General features: G+C 39.1%; 1 protein-coding gene across 3 annotated transcripts in view; it reads left to right on the forward strand.

Moving 5' to 3' along the window:
• Positions 1-19389, forward strand: part of MACROD2 (mono-ADP ribosylhydrolase 2) — an 891375-nt gene that overhangs the window by 116845 nt on the left and 755141 nt on the right. The gene's annotated exons all lie outside the window — the stretch shown is intronic.

Here is a 19389-nt window from a genome sequence, read left to right on the forward strand (position 1 = left end):
GCGGCGCCACCGCCCTGCGAGGAGATGGTGGGGGGGGTAGGGAGGCTGCGGGGGAGAGCTACACTGGGAGAGCTTTCCTCGGTCTTCCAGCCCCGGGGGCACTGTGCCACGGGGCAGCAATGGGTGCGAGCTGGGCAAGCTATTTCAGAAGAAAAGTATTAATCATTGAATGATAGAATGGTTTGGATTGGAAGGGACCTTAAATCCCATCCAGTTCCAGCCCTCCTGCCATGGGCAGGGACACCTCCCGCTAGATCAGGCTGCCCAAGGCCCCATCCAACCTGGCCTTGAACACCTCCAGGGATGGGGCAGTCGCAGCTTCCCTGGGCAACCTGTGCCAGTGCCTCACCACCCTCGTAGTGAAGAAATTCTTACTTACGTCTAGTCTAAATCTGTCCCTCTCCAGCTTATACTAGTTCCTCCTAGTCATATCACTACATGCCTTTATGAAAAGTCCCTTCCCAGCTTTCCTGTAGCCCTTTCAGGTACTGGAAGGTTGCTATACGGTCCCCTCAGAGCCTTCTCTTCTCCAGGCTGAACAACCCCAACTCTCTCAGCCTGTCCTTGTATGGAAGGTGCTCCAGCCCTTTGATGATGCTTGTAGCCCTCCTCTGAACCCGTTCCAACAGCTCCATATCCTTCTTATGTTGAGGATTCCAGAACTGGACACAATACTCCAGATGAGGTCTCACAAGAGAGGAATAGAGGGGCAGAATCACTTCCCTCGACCTGCTGGCCACACTTCTTTTGATGCAGCTCAGGATATGGTTGGCCTTCTGGGCTGTGAGCGCATATTGCCGGCTCATGTTGATCTTCTCATTGATCAGCACCCGAAGTCTTTCTCTGCATGATTAATGAAACAGCATAATTTTCCTCAGCCACTGCAAACAAACATACCTGAGCATTGTCACTCCTCTAGCATCACCTTCCAGCAGCCATGGCCATGCCAAAGTGCCTCGCTGGAGGCATCACAGGCAACAGCAGCACCTTTGGGAGGTTGAAGAGTTTTCTTGAGGTAGTAGCGCTTAATGCCATTTAAAATCAGGAATTGGATAAGAGTTGCCTCGCTTTTGTGCTCCACCCAGGACAGCACTTGCTTGGAGATATCTTATTGTGCATGGTGCAACTGAGATTAAGGATGAGCAGGACGCTGCTGGTCTGTGGTCTTCGAATCATGGAATCATAGAATGGTTTGGGTTGGAAGGGACCTTAAAGATCATCTAGTTCCAACCCTCTGCCATGGGCAGGGACACGTTGCACTGGATCAGGCTGCCCAGGACCTCATCCAGCCTGGTCTTTAGGGCTTTTTGTTGGAAAACAAACTTTCTATTCTTCTCACAAAGCCAGAAATTTATGTTAGTCACAAGACAAGCTAGAAAACACATGCCCCAGATGTTTTTCAATAAAAAACTAGTTTCCTTTTATTTGTAGTCACTAACTCACACAGGTAGCATTGTCTTTGGCAGATATGGTTGATGTCTCTGCTGTTGGATTTCTTTTTTTAATTTTCCATCAAAACACAGTTTCTTTCAAGGCTGAACAGCCACTGCCTTCATGATTATCCTGTTCCGTTTCTTAGTGATGCTTAGGTGAGCTTGACCATCTCCTTTTGACCATGCGCATTTGCCAGCACAAGGGGCTGATGTCCAGGGAAAGGCAGGCTCCCAAAAACTCTCTGTGCTGGTGCCAGCTGTCCTGCTGCATGTTGCTGGTATCAGAAGATGGCAAGGCCAAGCTACATGAAGTTTGAAGAAAACTTGATTTCTTTAAGGACTATGGAAACAGTTGCAGTTTCCATGTAAAGTTTGAATACTTAAATTCCTTTTTGGCAAAACCAAATACAGACTAACTAAAAAGTGTTAAACTTCACCCTTTCTTGAGAGGAATTTTAACATAGTTTTGAATGCTGCTTGTTGTATTTGGTATTTAGATGTCTGAAATGTTATATACGTGCTATATTTATTCAACTCTTTAAAAAAAAAAATCCTAGATTGATTTTCCTTGGCAATGAGGGGAAAGGATACTTTTTTTCTCTATCACTTCAATTCTCATCTTTCTCTGAGAATAGTAAAAACTAATAATGAATTGCTTTCACTTTAAGGTACAATGATCTGTATTGATAGTCCTGGAAGAATAAGCTGTGCCGTAATCAGCTCAGTGTATGCCACTGTATTGTATATATGTATGTATGGCTGTATGTATACACATGCTCCTGATCTAGCGGCAGGGGGGTTGGAACTACGTGATCTGTAAGGTCCTTTCCCACCGAAACCATTCTTTGATTCTATGATTCTACGTACTATACAGACACAGGTATGCCTGATATTACAGTGCGTATGTGTCTTGTGTGGACAAGAACAGTGGGCTATGGTAATGCAGAAGGCATTTTGAGATGCTGCAAATATCCTGTAGATTTTTTTCGAACCGAGATTCTGTTAAGATTATAGTAGCATTTTTTAAAAACATCATGTGTTTGGTATTTCTCGTGCCTGGCTTAGTTGTATTGGTTAACAGATTCCACTGTTACGTTGCTGTGCCATTTTGCTAAACCTTAACTATCTGTGAGATATTCATAAAGATTTATATGGTATGTATTCAGCTATCTTTGAGTTGTATTCCAAAGCTAAGCCAGTGCTTGTGGCACCAGTTAGAAGTTACAGTCGATATTCCTAGAGAATTCCAAAGGGCATGTGAGAAATAATTAGATTTTACCAGGTCACAGCTGCTCTAGAGTACTGAAAGGTCTTTAATGTGCTGTTGCTAGCAGATTTTTGACTGCATGTTTTAATGTAAACTCCTTAAATATACATCTTAAGAACATGGGCAGCTTTTAAAATATTTTCCACAAAAAAAACTTCTATGTTCAGAACTTGACCACGTTCTATGTTCTTTCAACACAGAAAATCAAAACCTTTTGAATTGCAGGAGAATGGAGGAAGTTTGTTAATAATGACGGAGTTACTCATATGCGGGAAATGAAAATATGCATATGGAACACAGATGTATCAAACCCTACAGTATAATGAGATGTTTTAATTGAATTTCTAAGTTAAAATAGTCTTTTACCTGTATTTTGTTTATAAAATTAATTAATGCCCATGATATGGAAATTAAAGTTCTTGTCAGACCTATAGGGAAATTACCTTTCAGAGACATGGCAATCTTGTTAACATTTAATGGGCTGAGACTATTTAGGAAGTCAGAGATTGGAAATTCAGAGTACTTACACTACCTAATGTGTTTCAAAGGATTTTAATGTGGGTTTATAACACACATTTGTAAGGTGCTATTAGGTGAATGTGATCATGATGATGCTTAGTCGTTGGGGTTTTTTCTCTGAGCTTCCTGATGGTATGATAAGAATCAAAAGTTCTGGGAACTCCTCAGCCAAAGGTTGACCTGAATGACTCTTGGTATGACTCGACAGGGATTGTGGATCTGTTTTGTCTTGCTGTAAATCAGGTTCCAGTCATAAACATTTCTGGGCAGGACATTTATGAAATGTTAAGAAACCAAATACATTGACCGGGAAGTGAAATGGAATGTGAGATCACTCATCCTCGGTGCAGAGGAGATGGAGCTGCCTTCAAGCATTGAAACTGAACCATTACTTCTTCAAGCTTTCCAGGATGGATTTCTTTTAGATAAAGCTGAGAGTAATAGTTTGATATTCAGTGAAATAACCTGAAATGAACATAAGCTATTTTGAGCTTTAGGCTTTATCAGGTTATATTGATTTTTCAAAGCAGGCTGTCCCAAAGCCCAGCTAGGCATTGGTTGATTTGTAAAGACATCTAAGAAAAGAAAACACTATAGTATATGAACTTTTATATGATACATGTCCTGTAAGGTTTTCTGGTATTGACTATGTACAGTTTCTCAGCAAATGCCTATTGCAGTTTGTATTAGAGTTTAATCTCTAAATGTTCTGAACCATTTCAAAATTACAATCCAATTTTGGATGCATTCCTTCAAAAATAAATGTCAAATTCAGCTTTCAGCATTGTGTATATGCATAGAGTACCTTGTCAAAGTTAGTGCCGCAGCTCTGTATCAAATGCAACAAAAATGAGAATGCAATTGTGCAAGACAGTCCATGGTAGAGCTAGAAAGGTTCGAAGAGTCTAAAGCTAAATAATTGTTTAAAATCAAGTGGGCTCAAGAGTGCTTCCCGCCCCCCCAGTGTTTGAGAGGTAATAGTTATAATTGTGATTATTCTTTTGTTCTGTCTGTAAGGGCCAGAAGATTAGACCCCTGCACCTGTGTTTTGTACCATTCCTCTCCCATCTCTCTCCCTGCTCTTTCCAACTCTCTTAAACAGCCCCAGGGAAAAGCTCTGTCAACTCAGAAACACCCCTGATGCAACCACATCTCTATTTTTTCTAAGGCAAATAAACAGTTTTGCTTATCAGATTATGTGCTATTGATAGCAAAATTAGATCATTTAATGGGGTACTTGAAATTGCAAAACCTATGAGTAAAGTATTTATTTTTTTCATTTACAGACCATACAGAAATGCATATAGAAGGCTGGCTGGGTAAAGTCCATACCAGGAAAATTTGCCCCTAATGCTTAAAGCTGATTGCCTTTTGTATCGAGAAGGCAATTTCCTCTGTTAGATGTCAAACCATGAAGCCACCACAACAAAATTTTTAGGAGAAATAGAGCTGGCTTCTTCACAGCTATGAAGACTATGGAGTTTGTGCTTGCAAACCTGAGAAAGTAAGTGATGCTGTCAGAACAGAATAGACTTTCCGTAAGCTTGATGTGGCTTTGAAAGTGTGTAAAAGGAAGGAAAAATAGTGTTCCCCCAAAACAACCTTGAACAATTTAGCTGGGATTGTTAGTAATGTCTACTATGTGTGAGGAAGAATCCAATAGAGGGCAAAACTGCTGTTCTTCCCTGAGGGTATTTCTTACATTTGCAAATTCAAGTTTTTATGGATGCAGCCTCTACTGAGCTGAACAAAATGGTAAATGCATTTTTGTGCCTGCCTCTATATAAAAGGTCCTATCAGTAGAGGAATACTTAAAAGAAATAAAAAATAAAATCCCCTAAACCTTCTGAAATGGCCGAAAAACAATTTTGAATACAGTTTTGTTCTTGGACTCTTTTTCTTGGAGTTTTAATTGCTGCTTATGCAACAGCTGCCCAAAGTTGGCCTTCAAGAATAGAGACATAATGCAAAGCAGCGGTGATTTGTGGCTTGCTCAGAAGGGGCTTGGGATGGATGACTCCTTTCTGTCCATGTTACTGTTGCCGGTTTTCCCTGGGTTTTTTTTGAACACTTTGCTGCTCCTGCTGTTGACCGCTTTGATACCAATCAGGCATCTGTTTGGTGCAAATTCATTGTTTCTTCTTGGATTCATTGGGTCTAGCAGGTGCATATCCAGTGGAAGCTTAAATGTGCTTTCTCCATTACTTGAGGAACTGGGCATTTTTCAGGAGAATTTTTAATGAAAAATCTGGTGTGTGCTGGAGGTTAAGTAACAAAATATGAAAGCGTTAACATAAGTGCACTTAGATTACAACTTATTCTGAACTGTTAGTTCCCTAGATGCGAGGATTATTTGACTGAATGTGATTTCACTTTACAAAATTAAGACCAGTGCTCACATTAAATATCTTGACTCAAAATGAGATTCTCTCAGACAAAGAAATATTTTCACAGAGAAGTTAATGTTCCCCTGGTGATGATTTTTATGGTGGAATTTCCCCTCTTCTGAGGCAGAAGTTTAAACAATGCACGTAGCTAAAAGAACAGTTATATTTTCATATGCAGCTTTCATAAATCTTAGTTCTTCATAGCTATATACTGAAAGCTTGGAAGTCACACTCTTTCTTGTGAGTTTGTTTTCAGGCTACCAAAATGGTTCTCCTCCTGCTCCTTTATTTTGTTTTAATTCCTGATAGTGCCAGAGCTTTTGCTGCCTCTCTCTTTCTTCTCACCATTGTCAGCCTCTCTCTGCCAGGTTTTCTACATACGTCCTGCCTCTTAACCACCTCCTTTCCCCTGCCTGCAATTCCCAATAGCTGTTCTTCTGCACATCAAACCCACACAGGAGCGCTTACATTCCAGCTCTTTGTGAAACGATCTTCTGCCATGAGAGACTGCTTCTAGACTTTCTTCTGTCCTTCATTGTCCTCCTTTGGCTCTCTTTTACATGTTAAAAGAGTTTCCTGTTTTCTTTCCTTCTCCTATTGGTCCCAAGTTAGCTGAGCAATTTCACAAAGTTCGCCTAATTTTTCAAAATTACAGTGGTCGAGGTCTGTGCAGATCTGTAATGTATTAGTTACCCATTTTGAATATTCAGCATTCTTTGTAAATGTAAAGCAATTGCGTGGCTATGGTGCTGGGGAAGGCTTAGGTGGTGATCTGTTATCTCTAAAAAAGTGTACAGCCCCCACTTTCCATGCAAATCAAATACAAACATTAGCATGCTATTTTGGCCAAATGCACCACCCTAGTCATTTGTGCTGTTTGTGTCTAGTCTGTGTTAACATCTAGCAATAAGCTGGAGTCTGTGCACTTGCTGATTTGCTTGTGTAATACCTGGTTTTGAAATTATGAAAGGCTGCGTGACAGTGTTGAATATATGAATAACTCAAAAGTGTTTATTCTCAGGAAGAACTAAGTATACATTGTCTGAACAGACTTGTTTAGTTCTAAGTAGGGGTGATTATTCTGTCTATGTCTACTCAGCAAGAGAGGGTGTTTCAGAAATGACTTTGCAGGACAGCAGTTGCGGCCATTGGTAGAAAGTTACAAGTTGATCCGATGATTAAAAAAGAGTTAACAGGAATTTTGAAATTTCCCTGATCATGAGGAGTGTAGTTACATTTCATGAAATTCTGACTCAGAAAGAGGATGCATATGCAGAAACTTTATCTCAGTTGAGAAGACAAGCCGCTCTTGTACAGGAATCAACTCCACCAGCACCATCTGTGTGAATCAGTGTGGAAGCTGGCTTGTCTTCAGCATCTGCTGGTTTAATGTACTATGGAAAGCTCCTCGTAGCTAAATAAAAAAAAAGTAGTTCTAAGGCGTATGTGTTTTCTTTTATATTTCCTTTTTCTTAGTTATACATTATTAATCCTGATTTTACTTCTTACCAGTGAAATTTTCTCTAGAATTTACCTGGAATGAAAAGGAGATCTCATTTACAAAGTGTTGGTGTGCTTGGTGATAGCATACTGTGTCCTTCGAGTGTCAGAAAAACATTCATGTTGGAGGGTTTCCTGGGTATTCCTAGAGTGTTCCCTCCTTTCACTCATGTCCCAGTTGCAACACCTGGAGAGAATGACTAGCAACACTGATGAGTGGAGAGCAGCTCAGCAGCTCTCCCCTGCCAGGGATCTGCCCAGAGCTTGCTGGTAAGCAGGAAAGTGAGGAGAAGGCCTGAGACCTGGAAATTACTTTGAACAGGTGATGAACACGCATTATTTAGTTGGTATTCCTTGCTGCTGCTGAAGATAAAGTTCCCTGAAGTGGTAAGAGATTGAAGTTTCACAGGAAGTGGAATATGAAAGTAATTTAAAGCTTAATATCTGGAGCTGTGTTCTACTTTTATTTTTTCTTCATTAATACATCTTTAATCTCCTTCCTGAAAGTTTTTTTTCTTTGGCTTTTTGTGAACATGTGCTAATTGCTGCTGCCAGTCCCAAAGGCTTGGGGAAGATGTTGGGAATCCTGAAGACAGGCAACCTGTGGAGACCCATAAGACCTTCAGCTTTGTAATTCAGGGAAACGAAGACATTTTGGCTGAGCTCAGGATGGATGTGGCCATCTTGTCTTAGAAGGTGACAGCAGTGGCTTTCTTATTGAAGGATAAAGTCTTTCTGACTCTGGGTGGTTCAGAGAAATAGGAGATTGCAGAAAGCAGGATAGAAATTTTGAGGTGCAGGAGCTCTGCATTTGCTGAACAGTTCCATCAAGGTCATGTATTTTATCTTTGTCCTTGGTTTTCTCCTCACCTTAAAATTAAGAAAAACAAACAACTCATACCTTTTACAGGTGTAGTAGAGCATGCTTTTGTCTTCCCTAAGAGTTGTCATGTTACAGTAGATTTATATCAAATTTATTGATGGGGAAAAAGATTTTCAAAGTGGCTTGACAGTTGCTCTTCCACCTACTCCTCCCCACTAAACCCCACAGCTCTCTACTGAAGCTTAGTGGCATCAACACCAGAGGCTAAATCTTCATTCCCTTTGAAGAGGAGTTGGAGAGAAGGTCAAAGACAGGCCTGGGTCTTCCAACCCAGCAGGTGAAGTGGAAGGCCTGTAACACAGTGACTATAGCCTAAGTGATGATGTGGAATAGAAAGACAAGTGATATACGCTCTTAGGTGCTTTTGCTATCTATTTATTTGCTTGGTGGTCTACCAAGCAGTCTACTGGGTTATAAAACCAGAATATAAATAAATTTCTAGTTTTCAGGTATTAAGACAAACCTTGTAGGTGCAAGACTCAGTTTTGCACATTGCTATGAAAGCAGAATACTTGATGGTGTGACTAGTTGGACCTATGATCTGAATAAAATGTGGTATGCCTGTAGTCCTAATTAAAGTGTTAATTTATCTATTTCTAGATAAACTGGCTTTCAGATGCAGTAACATGTGTGAGAAATACTTAATTTCCACTTAATGATGAAAAAACCCTCTTAATTTGAATGAGAGAAACAGACCAAGTCCCCTAATTAAAACTAGAGTAGTTCTTGACCTTAACAGTCCTTCTTTAAAATCATGCATTTCTAAAACCACCAGTGGTGCCTGAACTAGCACATTATTTATAATTATTGTTCACCTGATACATATCTCAGTATGTCTTTTGATAGATTAAAAAAACCGGAAGATGCTTGTTAGAATAGCAACATAGTTTTAGACACAAAGCTTCAAACATTTTCCACATAAAATGACCATACTGTCCCATGAGATGCAAAGTATGGTTTTTGGAAGTAATGCTTGAAGCATTTGCTTTTGTAGTTTTAAAGCACTAAACTCCGAAGTTTGCCTTGCAGATGCCAGCAGATGCAACACCCAATGTCCAAGAGAAGCTCAGGAAGAGCTGTTAACAGCTGCACTGGGAAATTACCTCATATTTAAATATGAACACGTCTAAAAATAACCCCAGTGAGAAATGAAAACTCTATTTGTTGTTAGCTTGCCTAGTATTTGTCTTTATTTCTAGTTTACGCTATTTTACGTTATTGTTCATGGATATAACAAAGCCTATTTCATTTCTCCTTGATCATTTTTCCCAGGGGATGTAGAGAGGCTCTGATTGCAATTGTAAATTCTTTAGTGAACAAGTCATGATTGCTATGGATTGTTCAACCACAATAATTCAGGCGTGTGCTGGGTCAGCGCTGTATTCTGTGCACACAGTGGAGCCTAAAAGCATGTAACAGAAGGGACTCAGGTTATTGAGTTCAGTTCCTGATACTCCAGGCAAGAGCATCTAAAAATGGGATTTAACAATACAGCTGGGCTGTTATAATGGCTGGCTGCTACCACAGAGGGCAGCCCCGTCTCCTCTTTTGCATCGCTGCTTGTGTTTGGCCAATCTTTTAGTAAGCTCAGCTGCCAGAAAATCACACTTCCCCCCAAAATAAAATATGTTCTGCTGGTGCTGCTTTTCCATGCAGCTGATGATGGAGCCAGACAAGTGCTGGTGGCTGTGCAAAAAGGAAGTGTGATCATCTGCTTCCACTGCAGCTTAGGTCAGGCGTGCTGTGCGTTGGAGCTGAAGTTGGCTTTTGTGATCGCTTTAACTGTACTGCAGGTATGCTTTTCAGAAAGATGAAAAGTCGAATTTCAAGCTTCGATAGAGGCTCTGCTTAGTGTCCACAGATTTAGTGGAAACGCTCTGTGTACATGTGTGCGTGAAGTGGTTTCATATAGAATGCATCAGCTGGAAGAGCAGATGATCCAGCTCTGACTGACAGCCAGTGTCAGTGCACGTCACAAACTGCTGCTGGCTCAGTTTCACTTATTTGTTTATTTACTTCACCGTTCTGTGCTGCCTACAAAACAACTCCAAAGCCTCCTACTCGTTAGCCATGTTCTTCCACTATCGCTGTGCAAAACTGCTTCAGTGCTGCATCTGTGAACTTCTGCGTCAGAACTCTTGTATAAACTTGTTCTTAGTAAACGTGCGAGTTTGGCATATGCAGCTATCAACTTTCTTATGGTTTATGTCATCTGTCATATTACTACAAAAAACAGTTTTCTTTGCTTTTTAATTTCTGAAACTAAAAAATACTTGGTTCTTTCTGTAACCTTTAATGCTAAATCTGTTGTATTTTTAAAAGTCATAGATACCATGACGTGCTGAGGCTCTTACTGTGGAATTACTTTGCTGTTTTCCCGATGGCCCTAAGGTTTTTAATGTGTTGGCAAAATGCCTCAGCAAAGAGGTCATGGTATTGGCATGGGAACTGGCAGTTTCGTCAAAGAGGGTGGCAGCTGTTCATTTTGTCATGACTAGCAGCCCTTTGGCCTTTTGCAGTAGGGTGCTTATGTTACTTAAATTTTCAAGTAGAAACAGTCTCATGTAACTACTGATGAAATGTGCAGCATTTATTCTGGTGGTCACCCCATGGGTGAGGTTGCTGCTTGGTAGCTACCAAGGACAGTACAATTCATTAATCATACGGAGCCAACTGTGAAACCACCCACCTTCTCATCCAAGGGTTCCTGGGGATCTTCTCCCTCTTAGAGATTAAGAACAGTTATTATCATTGGGCATTAAAAGCTTTTATGCAGTGATGGCTCAGAAAACCTGACTGTAACCCGTGTAAACCTAGGCATGTTATAGCGGAATGGAGGGAAATGGCAGTTTGTCCTTTGCTATGAGATCCCAGTCTGTGGAAGACTGTATAGTAGAAAAGCATATTCGTATATGTTAGGCCTGAAAGCCAAGGGGACATGGTATGGTTTTGCCTTCTCATTTCAGCTAGCAAACATGTTGCTGGGTTGTGTTTGCGGCAAAAAGCAGAAGTAAATGAGAACGAAGGCAGCTGCAGCAGCCAAACCATAAGTCGTTTACAAGAATAATGATGAGGCATCGCTGCAACAGGCACTGACCTGTTGCTGGCTGCGAAGGATCACACCTTTCCTCTTTGAAGCTACACAAGTTTAATACTTTTTACCTGAAAATGTTCTAATTCGGTTGGATATCCTTATAATACTGTAGATAGATTTACATATATTTTTTATTTCAACTCGTGGCAGGAATATGTTCCTGGATTATAGGCATCTTTTTGAAATTGCAAATTAAGGTTCCTTTAAAGTTTTTGGATTTGCAGACTGAGCTAAGTCTTTTTGGGATTGTTTCAAAAGTGGGTGTTGTAAATTTTGCAGGCGTTACTGTGTTGTTTAGAAAACAGATGTTATTTGATGTCTTCAAATCATCTGACTTTTTCTGGGTTAAGAGGGAGAACGTTGCAGACAAAGAGGACTCTTACAACCTCTGTTGTCAATCTGTGTGTCCCTGTTTCCTGCCAGTTACTTCACCTTTTTCTGGCGGGTTTAGTCATCCACACAGTTAGTGGTGTGTCTACTTTAATGTTGGTACTTGTGGCCTTTGTTTTGGGTCTGTTATTCGACATGGAGTTAATAGAATATGCCTTTTGAAATTTTAAAACAATTCCTTTGTAATAGTATATTGCAGTGGTCTGCAGCACAGAAAACAAATTGGTTGGGAGCACAGGAGTAAATAATCTGCTAGAATAAGAAAAAAAAACATTTACAAGAATAAAGGAAATATTTTATGGCTACTACAACTTTTTTTATAATTGAGTATGACTGATTTTCTCCCTGTCTGTGCTCTGCACGTACATATTTTCCTTACATTCCAACTGTTTGTGATCAGAGCAGCTAGTTTCAAGCAAAAATGTCGTTAGCAAAATTTGCCTAGAAATGGCAGCTATTGAAAGATTAGAAGAGACTGAAAACAAAATCTTGTAAAAGAATTTCTAATGTAATTGTAACATAATTTGTTGCTGCTCTTGCTCTGCTGTGGCATGATTAAGTTCTGAATTTGAATCAGCTTTTAAAAGAAAATGCTTAGTTTCATTCCAGAGCACAATTGGCAACTAAATAAAAGTTCAGACTGCATTTTTTTTTCCCCTAGCTCTCTTTTCACAGAGAAAGAAAAATGTACATAGAGTCTTTTGTATTTTGCAGAGAGGAAGTGTGGCACAATAGACCGTTGAGGGAAAGCAATTCCGATAATCAGTTTTCTGTACTACTTATTACAACTGGTCAGGACTGGGTTTTAATTAAATTTTAGGGATAAAGGACAATAGTGTGTGCTAAGGATGGCGAGTCAGCTTAAACTTAGAATTTCCTGGCTTTTATCCATTTCTGTGCCAGGTCAGTAGTACTTAAATGTATGACTTCAGATGGAATTCTCTTGTATAGAAACTAATAACTGTTGAGGTTTTAGGAATTCTTCAAAGAGTCTCTTTTGACTTCCAGAGTAGAAGTTTGTTCATGAGGGGGCAATAGGACTGTGGCACCTGGTAATGGACCCCTTCTGCGCCAAGCTTCAGCACTATGTGTTTGTACAGTAAGTTGGCAAGTTTGTTAGTTAGTAATTATTTTTAAAATATAAAATATAGTGATTTCAAAAGGACAGTTTATTAAAAGCCAGTGCTTTTTGACTCTTAAATGTTTTGTGTCATGCTCAGAGGGGGTGAATGAGAGCAATCTGCTGTGCCATTATGACATATAGCGTGACCTTCTGTATAATGGAGCCTAAATAACCTCTCAACATTATTTTTTGGTATCAGAGCTGTCACAGGCACAACTTCAAAAAGCATCTGATCTTCCAAGGTGAAATGAAGAATCTACTGCATATCTTAAATATAAACTGTTGCAGGATTGCCCTCCAAACTGCCCTCGCTTTTAGTTTGTGATTTGTCTGGCTTCAGTGGCTTCGGACATTCTCCACGAGATGAGTTGATACTTGATAAGAGTTCTCACACATTCTGAGTTTTAATGCCTGCAGGTAAATCACTCCTAACTTGCTTTTGGATATGTATATTGATTACATTCCTCCACTTGCCCCCATTGAAGCAAATTTTCTAGGTTTTTAATACCTTCTTGTAGAGCTTTTCTAGTGCTTTTCTAGAGCCATTAACATTTTTTTCCCCCGAGTGGATACAGCTGCAGCAGCGATAGCTTCAGATAGTGCTCTACCAGCAGACCGTTTGAATTCTTTACTGATAGCAGCCCCACTTCTGCATAACTCTTGCCATACTCTTTTGTCAGGCGGGCAGCCTACAGACGTTTTTAAACCAATCCTGTAGAATTCTGTTTCTCAGACACAGCTAGATTATTAAGAAATGAAAAGCAAAATGGGCTGTCCTACAAGGTGAATGGAATTTTGCTTTTGTAGTCTCTAATAGTACACAAGAATATTTTAGAATCTTGAACTGGTACTCCTGTATGCTTATTAATGAACAAGCACCACTGTTTCAGCATCTGCTTCATGGGGCATGATATTTATTAGTTAAGTGAATAAAATATAATAATTTTGGAGAACCCCCAAGCATTATTGTTGGTATATATTTAATTTACCTGCTGTGAAAGGGAATGCTGTGTCACAAACTTTCCTTTTATGCTTTTGTGGGTAATACGCTCAGCTAAACTGGTGTGTTACTCGTGTTCTGTGCTGTATATATGCATTACAGTAATTTTTCAGCAATGATATGATAAATTAAAAAACCCAACAACATAATAAATCTATTCATAACTTAGATCTTTTGTATAATATCTGTCTACTTTTTAGCTGGTATTTTATATTACATTTGTGGTACTACATGTATGGGTTTGGATACCTAAAATTTAAAAAGCTTTTAGTCTTAAAAAAATACGGTCACGAATTAGTTCATTTTAATCTAGAATTAATTTCATTGACTAAAATGAAAATCTCTTGAAAATGGAGGTGCCTATGAATTTTGCTGACACATCCTTAAAGTGAACACTGCTAGCTTCACAGTACACAATTGCATAAACAATGTTAATAAGCCTAATTTTTAAGACTGTAAATATTTGGATCGGTATTTGTCATAGCATTTTGTTAGGGCAGGTTCCTGTTCTGTATTTATTCTAGGTCTAAGGCATATGCTGCTTTTACACAGATGTTCAGAATCAGTATATTCAGGCTGCTTATTCCCACTCACTTTCATGAATCATTTGAAAAGGGAGGATGGAAAACACTGACAATTTTAACAAATGCAATCCCAGAAAAACATTCATAAATACTTCCTGCACGCCTCCAAAAGCTTGAATTAACAATAAATCCAATGTGAGTCTATGAAATTGATACCTGTTACCCATTTTTTCCTTTGTGTTTGTGCTGCAAATGGTACAGGGAAGACTGTTGAGTAATTTTGCTCAATGATGGGTTATATATTGCTTTTATAGAGACCAATTTTCTACTTTAGACAACAAAAGCTCTGGATTTTTATTTTTTTTTTATTCTAATAGCTGAAAAATTATTTCAGCTAGTCTTGCTTATCATATAACAATAAAGCTTTAGGGCAATTGACCTGCTGACCTTAATTCCCAGGAAACTGTCACATTTCTTCTTCATTGCTTTGTTCAGCCTAACAATGTGACTCAAAATACTACTGAGCTTTAAAGTTTCTCAGCGTTGTAAGGTCAAGCTTTGGTCGCCATAGTTACAGTTCAGCTCTGCAGGTCAGAGGCCAAACAGATTAATGATGTCAGACACATCTTTAAATGGTTCTTACACTGCTTCGCCATGCGGTAAGCAGCTGAGCATATTTGATATGACAAAGGCCTTCTTAAGTCTTGCTAATAGGAGGATCTTTGGAGACGTCTGATGGAAAGGTCCTTTCCGCTGCACGCCGGTGTTCAATATCAAGCGGTGGTGGGCATCGGCAGTGGGCCGTTTCGGTTCACACTGTCAGAAGAATATTGCAAAGAGTGGATAAATAGCTGCGGCTCCCCTGTGCCTTTCTTTCTGGCCACCCGATTCCTTTGTCCAGGATTCAGTCCAGTGGTTAAAAGCCTCAGAGAGGATGTAAAACAGTAAGTTGGAAGAATATATTAGCATTCTTGATGAAAGACGTGCTCTCTCCTTCACAGTGGTGAGGTGATGCGCAAGCCAAGGGTCATGTGGTTTATGTGCCTGCTTTCTGTTAGTTATTAATAAAAGCCCTTCTTCATACATGGATTAGTCTCACAAATATTAAAAACATATCTACGTTCCTACGATAGTCAATGAGACTTTTTAAATTAGAAAAAGGAAATATGGGTCACTTGATGGAATATATGGGTTCCTCGTGGACTAGGCCTTGGTGGTTTGATCTAATGTAGCACGTTTGCACCAGAATTCAACAAGACTGAGCCGCTACATGATCATTTTAATTTACAAGCAAGAAGCTTTTTCCTTTATAAGGTCTCATTACTTGCACAGCTGCACTATTGCACATTTTTCAGAGTATGACACACATTGCACAAAAATGAGAAGCTGTGGATGATCTTACATCATCACTATCTTATTTTTTTTTAAAAAAACCCCACACCCAGACCACCCCTAAAACCAAGGAAAGTACTTTCATGTGCACTGTGTACAAGTATCTTCAGCAAACCCCTGATTTTGAAACACCATCTGTGTGAACCATAAATTTATTCTTGAAATGGAAATCCAACTAATGGCAAGTGTGTGTCAACAAAATGAATGAAAGGAATAAAAAAGTTTGTTCTGAAGTATGTAAGAAAAATCAGTATTTTTCATTATTTATATATTCTACCCTTCACCAAAATGCATTATCAATTCATCATTGGGATAGTTGACAGCAGGAAAGTATGGACTGTTGAGAGAAAACTAATTTAGCTGAAGAGTGGTGTCAAGAGCCTGTCCTCAACTGAAAGTGCTGGTGGATGGAAAAGTAGCATTGGTTCTGGGAAGGCCTGGTTTCCCCAGGGCTGTTTCACAGCCTTTTTTTGCAATTGATAAACTGGGCAGTGTTTCCTTTTCAAGCCACTGGAACTGATAGTAGCAGAAGAATTTGGAAATCTGATGATCAGGAAAATAGAAGCTGATCTGTTGGGGCTTATTCTGTTGTTCCGTATTTGGAGAGTAACAAACAAATATTTATGTTCTTTAAAATAAGAGTAATTAATACATTATTTCTGAAACTGAAAGGTGCATTGTTAGCTTTTTGGATAGTTTTCCTCAACCTTTTTTTATCATAATGTTCCAATAATTTATCACAGGTTCCATTCCTTTCAATCTGAAGTTCAAGGAATGCAAAGTTGTATTTATACCAATACTGATGGAGAACAGACCACTCCAGTCACGGTTAAATACTTTTTTTTTCGCTCTGAGGGAAAATAACGGACTCCTTATTTTCTGGTATTGCCTTTCCAGCCCCGAAGGATATATTGCAGCCTCTTTTTTTTATAGCACTCTCATTGACTTGGCCCAGTGCAGTTTCCTTTTCTTCAGCGGAACATTAATGTAGTTCTTGACAGGTAAGTGCTGTCCCCTATTTCTTCTGGTCACAGTGACCTTCTCCCCTTGCCCAAATTGTTTCACTGATATTCTCACATCCTCCCCTGTGAGAGCATTCTGCTTTAGTACTTGTTTTTTTAAGCCTGCTCTGAAAATTTTAATTCCTTCAGCTTTTCTGTTGTATAAATTCTTGCAATTTTTTTAGAGTTTTGGAGACTTTCAAATGTCAGCTGTGTTTAAAATGTTAACTGATATTTTTAAAGAATATTTCTCTTAAAGAATAAATTGTGTTCTCTTTGCCTTGGGAAAACTGCAGTTTCATATACATGACATATTAAGTCCTGCACAACTGTGACTTAGCCCATGGCATGCAACCAAAGTGGGAGAGGATATCTAAATGCAGTAGACTTGGGGAAGTGCTGCTAACACAGAAAAAAACAATACGCATCAATAGTAAATTGTTGATGGAGCACTATGTACTAAATGAGTGTGGCACTGCTGGCCCTTGTAATGATGCCATCCTGGGACAAGAAGAATTATTTTCAGTGTTGACCTCTTAATGCAAAGATATTCTTGCAAGATGAAAAAAAAACCAGCTGCTGCAAACTCTTCCACTTGTTTCCCTACAGCTCTGTGTACCTTTCAATGCTTTATCCCGAGAACGACTCAACTAAGGTATTTCTTAATGTGGCAAGTACTGAGCTTGTGGCACTTGGTGCCTTCTGGGAGCTGTCAAATACTGCTGCTGGAGTTTGATTTGGCTGTGATCACTTGATAATCAGTAATGACATTATTCTTTTTGGTCATTATTTTGAACCAATTTTATGTGATTGACAGAATCACGTAATTAAGAAAGAAAAAAACACCCCAACCTGTAACTTTAAGCACTAGCCAGCTCCTGTAGTCTGCTTCTGATGTGAGAAAATGTACTTGTTATGACCTTTTGTATATGGATTGATTTCAATGTTGAAAATGTAACCTAAGGTCCTTTCATTTCTAAAGCCTTATCCTGTGTGCTTTGGTAGATAACCTATTAGTATCATTAGGAACTATATCTAAAATTGTATTATTATTCTGTAACACTGGAAAAAAAAAAAAGCTAAGTTTCTATGTCCCAGTGATGAAGTCCATCAAAGGGGTTTGCATCTCCAGAACTGATGAACTCCATTGGAGGCAGACTACTGGGGTATAATAAAAGAATCGTAAACCTGATGAAACAAATAACATAAAATGAAGAAAAGTATTGAGGAGGTCTGGCTATAAATTTGTGTGCCATATCTCTCCAAGGTAGCCCCTAAAATCAAGGACATTTTCTAACTTAGTAGTGAGTTTATTTGCTAGATTTTAATTCATATGTTTTGCCATGTGTTGGAGCCATGTTGTTCGGTTGGATTTTTGTCTTCATTAAGTGCCCATATCCTTCCCTGGCTTCAGCCACTGCATGAGAAGTTGCAGTGAGCACCTCTGCAAAACTCCTGCGTGAAGCAAATCCCTTTGTGCGGCCCAAGAGATCCCTAGAAATGACTGACAGGAGAGTGAACTTTCCCTTACTGGATCTCCCATCCTTTGAAAAAAAACATGGCCCATTTTTGGAGCTACGTTTAGTATAGCTTCATGAAGCCCCTGTTTTTCTTGTTCTCTCTCATGTTGCACCATCAGGAGTCCCTGTGTCCAAGCTTTTATTTACAGTGAAACTTGAGGCACTGTGACTGACCCATGTCTTCCCCTATCTGAAAATAATTCTTCTTCCTCAGTCTCCAGGACAGCCGATGCTAGTCACTTCAAAGGTCTGGTTTCTCTCAGGGAAAGAGTTGATAGGGATGGAAATTTCCACAATCCTTTCCTGATGTTAGAAGAGGAGCTCTGATTTACGTGAGATATAATTCTTGTAGTTTAACATTTTACAATTTGTGAAGTCGCTTGTGGCCAGGATATTATTAGATTTGGTATCCATTTTCTCAATAAAACGCTTGGATAAGAGGAGGCTGATCATGAAGATTCAGACGGGAACTGCTAAAAAATACTGAATATTATAATTATTTTCTCAGGATATTAGGTTTTATATGAATGTTACCATGCAAAACCGAGCTGCTTGAACCAACTTATGGTGAATGTTAGTCTACTAAAAGTCTAAAACAATTTTAATGTGTTGTAATTGAGTGACCTCTGATCTCTCCGTGTTATCAAGTCCTGTGATTTTTCTTTTTTTCTTGTTAAACTAAGCTCTTTGTTGGTGGCAGCAGTGAAGCTGATTATCCCTGTTTCTTATGTAACAGACTACTGTTATCCTCATCACTGCATAAAAATAAACCTCTTGAACTAAAGTTTTCAGAATTTTTATGGCTCAAAACATACATTTAGGATGCTCAAAATGAAGACTCTTCATTCTCATGTGAAGCATTTTGTAATTGCCCTGGACTTCTAAAGTGGTGCAAAAACATATTTTTCACAGTGCTATTTCCTAAAACCCAAGGCTTGTGCCATCCATCTTGTGTGGTGTGGGTAGATGGATGATTGTGTACAGTAACTTATAAGCTGTTTGCCAATTTAGAGCAAATGTGCATTAAATGACGGGGGAAACACGTAGTGTCCAAATATACCAACGTGCTACTTTTTTAATATGAAGTTTAAAAAAAACTCTTGAGTGTTGTGTCTGATCTGATTGTCTGACATTATAAATGGTGTCTGGCAGAGTGGATGTAATTTGTGTACAAAAATGAAATGAGCGCTTAAAGGTAGAAAGTACTGCAGCTTTTTTAATATAAACACAAGCATAGTGCATGCTGCTTATTGAGGCCTCTCTTTTTTTTGGTATTAAATCTCATAATTTACTGTGCACCACTACTTGGATAAAGTTTCTTTTTAATTCCACTCATAGCAATATCTTCATTTTTGT

Source organism: Cuculus canorus, chromosome 3, assembly GCF_017976375.1.
Source record: "Cuculus canorus isolate bCucCan1 chromosome 3, bCucCan1.pri, whole genome shotgun sequence".
Taxonomy (NCBI): Eukaryota; Metazoa; Chordata; class Aves; order Cuculiformes; family Cuculidae; genus Cuculus; species Cuculus canorus.